This window comes from Heterocephalus glaber, unplaced genomic scaffold, assembly GCF_053883595.1.
Source record: "Heterocephalus glaber isolate CG9 unplaced genomic scaffold, H.glaber_assembly_v1.0 deba00000281, whole genome shotgun sequence".
Taxonomy (NCBI): Eukaryota; Metazoa; Chordata; class Mammalia; order Rodentia; family Bathyergidae; genus Heterocephalus; species Heterocephalus glaber.
In genome coordinates this window covers 12,454,822-12,464,653 of record NW_028258139.1, presented here as the reverse complement: position 1 = coordinate 12,464,653, position 9,832 = coordinate 12,454,822, and the positions used below count along the sequence as shown (strand labels likewise).

At 45.4% G+C, this 9,832-nt stretch overlaps 2 protein-coding genes across 8 annotated transcripts in view; one reads left to right on the top strand and one right to left on the bottom strand.

Moving 5' to 3' along the window:
* Parp10 (poly(ADP-ribose) polymerase family member 10) overlaps window positions 1–5,836 on the bottom strand; it is a 38,666-nt gene extending 32,830 nt beyond the window's left edge. Inside the window, exon 1 of one of the 3 annotated variants that reach the window (XM_087183589.1) lies at window positions 5,703–5,836. The gene's annotated coding sequence lies outside the window, so the exon portion shown is untranslated. The remainder of the gene's footprint in view (window positions 1–5,702) is intronic. The other 2 variants (XM_087183562.1, XM_087183570.1) reach the window with 2 other exon arrangements.
* Spatc1 (spermatogenesis and centriole associated 1) overlaps window positions 1–9,832 on the top strand; it is a 41,438-nt gene that overhangs the window by 17,792 nt on the left and 13,814 nt on the right. The window lies entirely within an intron of this gene.

Genomic DNA, 9,832 nt, shown 5'->3' with positions numbered 1-9,832 from the left:
CCTCTGCATGGCATTTGAAACTAATAACCCTCCTCCAAACCCCTCTTCCTGAGTTCCCAAGCCCGGTTGTCCGCCCCCCTCGCTCATGTTAATCATTGCTACTCCCAGGCTCTGGTGCCCTGCCCTTCTACCCTCAGCCAGCACACCCACTGCATGACTTCAGTGCTTCACTAGAAGCAAAGATCCCCTCCAAGGAATCTGCAGACAATGAATCACTAGAACTTGGTTCATTCTTCATTTATTTATATTTTTGGGGTACCGGAGATCCAACTCAGATCCTTGCGCTTGCACAGCAGGCAGTGAAACCATTAAGCTAAATCCCCAGCCCTAAACTATATACTAGGAATATCTTTTATTTGGTACCGGGGATCGAACTCGGGTCCTTGAGTTTGCATAGCAAGCGGCGAAACCACTGAGCTAAATCCCTGGCCCTGGTTCATTCTAAACCAGACATATTTCTGACTGAGACTTTGGGTTTTGCACAAGGATACTAGAGTCCTAAGTCTGTGTTCCTCCCCTGCTGTCTTACTCCTCTGCTCCCCACCCACAGTGTTCCCTGCCATCCAGCCTGGCTATAGTGGGCCGGTCTTAATTTCTCTCTAGTAATCACAATTACATAGGCCCCTTGTGTTTTGTTTTGTTTTGGGTTTTTTTGGGGGGGGGTTGTACCGGAAATCAAACTCGGGACTTTGCGTCACCTCCCCCCACCCCGCCCCCGCCACATGTTTTAGATGTTGTATAGTTAATGATTCTGAGACAACAGACAGGATAACAAAAATAATATAAATGGGGGAGGCCCAACATTTAAGAAATCTCATCTTAAGAAGCTCGAGTCTGGTTTCCTACACCCAGGCTAACCAAGCAAGCCAAAGGATTCCTGGACTACTTCAGATTTTCCAACTCCAGAACTGTCAAGTTTAGAAATCAGGAAAGGATTTCTGGAGGAGGGGAATCCAGACAGCTGGTGCTGAAGGCAGAAATGAGCATTTCAGTTGGAAGAGTAGCTTGGAAAAAGGTCTGTTCTTGGGGATTGCAGGAATGAGAACTAAAGCTCGACCTCCGGATGTGACCATGTGTGATGTGTGTGAGAGGATGTGTGTATATAAGTGTGTGTTGTAATGTGTGGGTGTGGTGTGGGTATAGAAGTGATTGAGGCATGTGGGTGTGTGTGAGTATGTGTGTGAGAATATGCATAAGTATATAAGAGAAAATGTTTGTGAACTGGGAGCAGGGGCACACACTCATAATCCCAGCACTCTGAGAGGCTGAGGCAGGAGGATCATAAGTTTGAGCCCAACCTATACAGCTTAGTGACTTACCAAGCCTTGTCTTACAACAAAAAAAAATTAAAAAGACCTGTGGATATAGCAAAGTGTGAAGCTCCTGGGCTCAATCTCCAGTACAGCTAAAAAAAAGGGGCAGAAGAAGAGGAGGTAATGTGTGTGCTTTGAGAGTGTGTTGTGTGAGTGAATGTACACATATGGGTCTGTGTGAGTTCCTGTCTGTGATAGTGTGTGAATGTGTGTATGCAGTATGTACGAATGTGTGTATGGTATGGGTTTCTGAGTGTATTTCTGCTGCATCTCTGATAGTGCGAGTGTGTATTATTTATGTGAGTATATGTGTGGGTGGGGGTGTCTGTGGTATTTATATTAGTGTGTTGAGAGTGAGGTGTGAACAGTGTGACTAGGGGTGTCGACAGGTGTCAGATTGGCCCAGATTGTGAATGATGTGCTAAGGAGCGTGGACTTACTCCTACAGGCAATAAGCAGAAACATGGTTTCTAATGGAATAATCACGTTTGTGCTCTGAAAGTTCACTCAGAGCTGTAGGGAAAATGAATCAAGGGAGACAAGACTGAACTGAGGAGATGGGTTAGACTGAGACTGTTGTAATCACTCCAGTAGGGATGATAGTGTGAAGTGCAGATAAACAGAAGTTCATTCAAGTTATTTAGTAAGAAAACAGAAACTAACCACTTCACTGTGAGCAATAATGAATAGAGTATCCAGGATATATCTGCTGTCCTGGCTGAGGTGACTGGGTGACTGATGGTACCATTTTCTGAGGGGGCAGCACTCGCCATCCTCAGGCCCAGCCAAAGTGGATTGCCTCAGATCTTTCTCTGGCCACTTCCTCACTCTGTTTTCCCAGCCCTATGACTGGCCTTCTTCATAGGGTCAGGCTCTTATTCTTGATTTGCCCTTATAAACTCAAATTTGAATTCCTCTTTATAGGCCCACCCTTCTTGTCTGTTGGCTCTTGGCCAATTCAGGAGGAACACAGAGGAAAATGAAGCTTGGATGATATGAGCAGAGCTCAGAAATGTGGGCCATGGGTGCTCAAATCATGAGCACCAGACCCCTTGCAGTGCAAGACCTAGTCCAGATAGGAAAAGAAGGGGTATAGAATGAAGTTGGGGCCAGGGGGTCAGCTCTCCTCAAGGTACCAGGAACTCCAGGAAGTATAAGAATTCTAAATTCAAATCTGATCTTGTAGATTGTTACGAAGTTTTATTTGTCAAAGTAAAAAGATAGGACATAATTTAATAGTTGGTTTGAGTGGTAACTTTCAACTACTTTGACTTATGGTATGTGGACCTCCATTTGTGCTCTTCCCCACAGTCCTGCAAATGCTAGAGGTGAGCATAGAAAAAGGAAATGCAATTTTGGAGGAAGACAATGAGTTTTGGGGGTTTTTTTGGTACCGGGATCGAACTCAGGTCCTTGCACTTGTGGCAAAACCACTGAGCTAAATCCCCGGCCCAGTGAGTTATATATATATATATATATATATTTTTTTTTTGGTACTGGGGATCGAACTCGGGTCCTTGCACTTGTGCAGCAGGCGGCGAAACCACTGAGCTAAATTCCCCGCCCCTAATGAGTTATATTTTTGACAGACTAATTTTAAGACATCCACATGATATCCACTTGAAATGGAGGCAATATCAGCCTGAAACTCAGAGAAGAGGTCAGAGCTAGACAGAAAAGGTTCAAGATTGATTCATAATTGAAGCCACAGGAGGGGGTGAGACAACCTGGAAAGAGAGTGTACAGTAAGCAGAGACTGAGGAATACATTCTCAGTAAAGACAAGGAGAGAGGTTGGCAATGGAGCATCCAGAGAGGTAAAGAAAATTTCATAAGTTTAATGACATAGAAGCCTGAGACCTTCAGAGAGGATGAAGTGTCAAAGGGGTAAAGACTGTCAAAGAGGGGCCGGGGATTTCGTCGCCTGTTGCGCAAGCATAAGGACCCGAGTTCGATCCCCGGTACCAAAAAAAAAAAAGACTGTCAAAGAGTTAAGGAAGAAAAGCACTAATCTACAGCTTTGGGCCGGGGATTTAGCTCAGTGGTTCCACCGCCTGCCTTGAAAATACAAGGTCCTGAGTTTGATCCCCGGTACAAAAAAAAAAAAATGCCTACAGTTTTTAGTGAACAATGAATTGGCATTTATGACCTTGGTTAAAGTGATTTCAACCCCTCTACAGGGGGGAAAAGCCAACATGTAGGATAAGTGAAAGGGTAAGTGAAAATATGGAGAAAAGAGCTGATGGTAACAATTAGTGCAAGAAATTTGGCTTTTGTGGGGCTGGATAGAAAGTGGGCAGTACCTACAAAGCTTTGGGCATGGAGTCTAGAGGTTCTTCTCATGATAGAAGAGATCTGAGTTTCTTAATATTGTATGTGTAAGGAACTGGAAGAGCCTGTTGGAGGGAAACAGTTATGTGGAGGAATCCTTGACTTCATTAAAAACATCTCTTCCATGTCCTAGAAGGAAAAGAGGAAAAGGATGAGTGTGAATGCCAGATGTTGGGAAACTATGGGAACTCTAAATATATAACTTCAATTTTCTCTGTAAAAATATTCTCTATGAGCAAGGGGTAGAGTGCAGGAAGTGGGAGTGGTCTGAGAGTGAAGGTAGAAGGAAGAACCAAGAGGGGAACCTGGGAGTTCTATCTGAGTATACACTGGGCAAAATAGCATTAGCTGGGGCGGGGATTTAGCTCAGTGGCACTGTGCCTGCTTTGCAAGTGCAAGGTCCTGAGGTCCTGAGTTCAATTCCTGGCACTGCAAAAAAAACATTAGCTATCAGTGGGAATTTCCAAAGGCAGCAGCCACCAACCTTGTGACTTCTGTAGCATTTGGTGGCCTAGGGGCAGGCATGAGGACAGTAGGCAGGAAGAGTGCTGAGGACAGTTAAGCAAGAGTGTAAGAACATCATAAACTATGCCAGCTGAGAGATAAGTGGAGAGCAGAAAGGCTGTCAGGTGCAGAAAATAAAGAGGCCAGTGTACCAGAGATCTGGAAAGGCTTGAAGACCAGGTGGCTGGGAGTAATCTTCCAACCAGAAGTTACAACTGTGTGGTCAGAGTGGGCAATCTGAGTGGCAGGAAATCAGGAAATGTTGGCTGGCCAATTAACTTCATCAGGAAGAAATAGGAACCTAAAGGTTCAGACCTTGGCCTACATACAGGGCAGGTGGGAGGTAGAACCAGGACAGGACTCTTAATTGCTCCTGAGGGCTCTAGGACTTGTTCAGAGCCCTGCCCTGGGAGAGAGAGATGGATGGGGAGGCAGGAGTGCTGGAGTAACAGACAAGAGGAAATGAAGTTCCAACCTAAGTGCCCAAGACATTAAAACAGTGACTGGAAACTGGCATCTGACTACACTGGTTGGACTTGGCTCCTCTACATGGAGGTCAGGTGACAGGTGGTCAGGATGGCACAGACTAGGAGGGCCAGACAGAGGTCAGCATGGAACACGTGGCTAGGACACGATGGCTCGCAGCCTGTGCTGCTGTTGCTGTCAGGCACCATTTTCCACTATTTAATCCTCCTTACTTCTCCCCCACCTAAACTCATTCTCCTCTCTAGGCCAAATGCTTTCTTTCCCCCTATCTTCTCCTGGGAACTACAGGCTGGTGAAAGATTCCCCCAGCAGGAGGAAACCTTCCTCCATTTTTTTCAGGAAAGACTTTAAAATCCCGGACTCAAACCACCTCTCAAATCAACCCAACCCAGAACCTTGCCCCATACCCAAGACGTGTGCAGGCTCTAAAGGCGTCCTTACTTGAGCAGGAGCCTGTCCTCCCCTAAGATCCATCCCGCCTGGCTCAGGACACTGACTTCTCAGGACACCCCTGAACCCTCCTCCTTCAGGAAACTCCCCCTCAGGAATCTCCCAGTCTCAGCAACCGCCTACCTTCAGGACCCTGGTTCCCCTCATGACCTCCCTCCTCTCAGGAATCCACTCTCCTCAGGAACCTCCTTTCCTCAGGGCGCCCCTCCCTTCTCAATGCCACTTCTCTCAGGACACTCACTTTTCCTCGGGACACCCCTTCCCTGGGGACGCTACACACCTCAGGACACACTTCCTCTCTTGATCTCTTTCCCTTAGGACGACCCTCCCTCAGGACCCCCACTCCTCAGGACGCCCTCCCCACAAGAGCCCTTTCTTTTAGGATCCCCTCCCCACAGGATACTTCTCTGATCTCCCTTTATTTCTCCCCACTTCACACTCCCACCCTCGGGCCACCTCTACTGAAACCTGGGCTGGAGCAGCTGCCTTCCCATTTCTGCTACCTCAACAAGAAGCTCAGGTCCTGGCGGACCTCTCTGGCCCGGTCCCATCATGCCCTGCCCCCAGCTTCCTGCTCCCCTCGCTGGCTGGGGGGGGGGGGGCTGTTGTTCACGCCTACCTCTGGCCCTGGTCAGGCTATTACCTCGCGCCATGCTCCGGTCCTATCCCGGTGCCCTGTCCGTCCCCCGGTCTATAGCCCGGGTCCGTACTGTGGCCCCGCCCGGTTACACAGCACCCACTCCCTTCCACCATAGCCCCGCCCCACGGGACTCCGCCCGTCCTTTGGCTCCTCCCACAGTGAAGTCTCGCCCTCCCCCGCCTGGGCCCCTCCTGGCCACGCCCTGTCGTCGGGTCTTAGTCCCAGAGCTTGGTCCACAGATGGAAATAGAGGCAAGGAGCCCGGTAGGGGTGAGCTCCCCGCCGCGTGCGTGAGCGGCGGGCGTCGAGTGAAAAAGGCCAGGCGAGCGAGCTCCCCCTACCCCACAAAGGGAAGACCGAGAGCAGCAGGAAACCAGGAATTCAAACAATTTAAACTTTAAAATGATAAGCTGCATTTGTAAATCTAAATCATTTGTTTTTCTTTTTAACCTCAATTGTCTGCTGTAGCAAAGAAAACTTTCTGGATCCTAAATAAAAATAAACATAAACGGAATCGGACGTTCTCTGCTGCAAGGTTCTGGTACTATACAGGTACCTAGCAGGATTTTCAACTCACAGATCTGAATCAATTAAATACAAATTATAAAATTAAAGCATCAAACTCTTGTACATTTTGCATTAGAAGGAATTATGAGAGTGAAACCTCTTAAACGCAGTTTGACAGCGGGGCTCCATTAGATGGGAATGCTCCATCCACACCTGGGGTTTGAGCATATTGCTAGAATTCCCCAAATTCAAGTGCCCCATCTCAAGACTGCTGTTGAGTTCTCCTCAGTGACCTGGTGAGTGGCAAATCCCACGGACACTGACAGAGGCCAACCCAATGTGGCAAGGACGCACACTCCCTCCTTCAAGGTCTGTACCTGCAGAGTCTGCAGTGCTCTCCCCAGCAAGGCCCCTGCACTGCAAATGTTCTATTCTAAATGCCCAGCACCCTATTATCCGATGGGGGTCTCTGGGGAGTTGTTTCCAGATTCTTAGGACCCTCAGAAAGAGTAACAAGAGTAGATTTATTAAAATCGAAAGTACACTCTACAGGGCAATAGAGGGCCAGTGATTGGACTAGTGCACAACCCCTTAGGGGCAGGAGTTGGGCCTCAATAGGGTCCTAGGATCATGGGAGGTTCTATAGCTGGGGGTTGACAGGAGTCTCAGCTCAATGGGGTAGCTGACCCCGCCCACCCACGGGAAGGGGTAGTTTTTGACCATAGAAGGGTTTTTTTATTATTATTATTATTTATTTATTTATTTATTTGGTACCTGGGATCAAACTCTGGTCCTTGCATTTGCGCAGCAGGCGGCGAAACCACTGAGCTAAATCCCTGGCCCACGTAGAAGGTTTTTAGATGAGGTACCATCCTGTGCTCCAAAACCCACTAGGGAGTCAAAACCACCATACAAATAAGGCTGGATGAAAGCCAGGGTATCGTGTACCTTCAGGTCTGCACATGCCTGAGAAACCTGGTGGACAGGGTGACCTTTATATATCAATTTTCTGATATTTGACATAGTCTTCCTTGAATTTTCTCAATTCTGTTTTTTTTGTTTGTTTGGGATTTGGTTTTTTTGTTTGTTTTTAGTACTGGGGCTCGACCTCAGAACCTTGCGCTAGGGAAGCAGGCAGCACACCACTGAACTAAATCCCCAGCCCTGTTTTGTTTTTTTGAGACACCCTTTTGCTATAGTTCAGGTTGGATTTGAACTCACTATGTAGCCCAGTCTGGCCTTGAGCTCACAGTGATCCTCCTGCCTCAGCCTCCCAAGTGCTGGGATTATAGGTGTGTGCTACCACGTCCAGCTTTAATTAGGCTTTTTGGTTAGAGTTGGGAGTTTGCTGGGTTTTAAAGCTGAAAAATTTTCCATGGTCTGGATATACTACACAGCTGATGGACATTTAATTGTTTCCTCCTTTGGGCTATTATGAATAGAATATGCCACTAGAAGCATTCATGTACAAGTTTAGTGCATATATATTTTTTCATTTCTCTTACATATATATCTAGGAATGGAATTATTGGGTCATATGATAACTTTATGTTAATTGTTTAAGGAGCTGCCAAATTGTTTTCCAGAGCAGCTGCACCATTTTACATCCCCATCAGCAACGTACAAAAAAGGGTTCTAATTTCTCCAAATCATTGTCAACACTTGTAATCATCTATTTTTTTAATTTTAGTCATCCCAGTGGGCATGAAGTGATATTGCATTGTGGTTTGACCTATGTTTCCTCATAAGTAATGGTGATGAGCTTCTACATTGGTCATGTGTATCTCTTCTTTGAAGAATGTTCAGTCGCTCTGCCGACTTTTAAATTTGGCTATGTCTTTTTATTGTAGAGCTGTAGTTCTTTATATAAACTAGGTACAATTTCTTATGACTTACAAATATTTTCTCCCATTCTGTGGATTTTTCTTCACTTTCTTGATAGTATTTTTTAAAACACAGAAGCTTTTCATTTTGATGAAGTCTAATTTATTTCCTTCTCTTTTTGCTCATGCTTTTGGTTCTGCTTTTTCTAGTTCCTTAACACGTACAGTTAGGTTATTGATTTGAGATTTTTTTTTTCCAGTACTGGGGATTGAACCCAGAAAGCACTAGGCTACATTCCTGGCCCCCTACCTTTGAAAAAATTTTTTGAGGCAGAGTCTCACTCAATTGCCTAGGTTAATCTTGAATGTGCTATCGTTCTGCCTCACTCTTCCAAATAGCTGGGATTACAGGTATGTGCCACCAAACCTGGCTACCTGCCCTTTCTTCCTTTTTTGTTTTTTGATTTTTGTTCTTTTGGGTTTTTTGGGGGGGGTATCAGGGATTGAACTCGGGACCTTGCGCTTGTGAGGCAGGTGCCAGAACCACTGAGCTAAATCCCCAGCCCCTATTCTTTTGTTTTTTGTTTTTGTTTTTGTTTGGTACTGGGGATTGAACTGGGGTCCTTGTGCTTGCACAGCAGGCAGCAAAACCACTGAGCTAAATCCCCGGCCCTCTTTTGTTTTTCAGAGACAGTGTCTCACTAGGTAATCCAGGCTGGAGACTGGCCTCCCTTCTCACAGTGATCCTCTTACCTCAGCCTCTCAAATGCTGGGATAAAATTTAATTACATCACCACACACATCAGGCTTCTTTCTTACTTTTTTTTTTTTTTTGGTACTGGGATCGAATGCAAGACCTTGCGCTTGTGAGGCAGGCGCAGTGCCACTGAGCTAAATCCCCAGCCCCAACCAGGCTTCTTTTTTAATGTAGGCATTTACAGCTATGATTTTTCCCTCTGAGCACCATTTTTATTGTATGCCAAGTTTTCGTTTTCATTTGTGTCAAAGTGTTATCTAATTTCTGTTGTAATTTATTTGACTCATTTAGGAGTTGGGTCATTTAATTTCCACACACTTGTGAATTTTCCAGGTTTTCTTTGTTACTGATTTCTAATTTCAATCCATGATAGTCAGAGAAGGTACTTTATGTGATTTCAATCTTTTTAAATTTATTGAAGTTTTTTTTGTTTGTTTGTTGTTTGTTTTTTTGCCTAACACATGGTCTGTTCTGCTGAATGTTCTGTTAGGTGGTGAACCTATGGCATACATGCCCAGCAGGCTGTTTGTTACCACTGAAATCTCTAAAAGATTCGCTATCACTGTTCTATGTGCACTTGAAAAGAATGTGTATTCGGCCCTTGTTGGAATATTCTTATATGTCTGTTAGGTTTAGTTGTGTAACTGTGTAACATGAATCTGTGTCTCACAAAGTCAAAGAATGGAATCAAGGACAAAGGAGGTAGACAGGAGGAATTTATTAAGAAGAGAGAAATAGCTCCCAATAGTCAGGTTGGTACCTAAAATTTGGTTGCCACAGGAACTCTGTCTAGTTTTCATACCAAAAAATGACCAGGGCTCAGACCACTCTGAGTCTCTGAGTCAAACTAAGGTCAACCAATAGGACTTGAACAAGTTTAGTTAAATGAGAAATGGGCCTACATGGAGTCGAGGCATGCAGCAAGCTATGTCTGCAGGTGCATCTTGACTTCTATTCTATCCAAGTAGTTCTTTTTTTTTTTTTAAAGAACAAAATGAGAAAGAAAAAATGTTTTCCAGATAT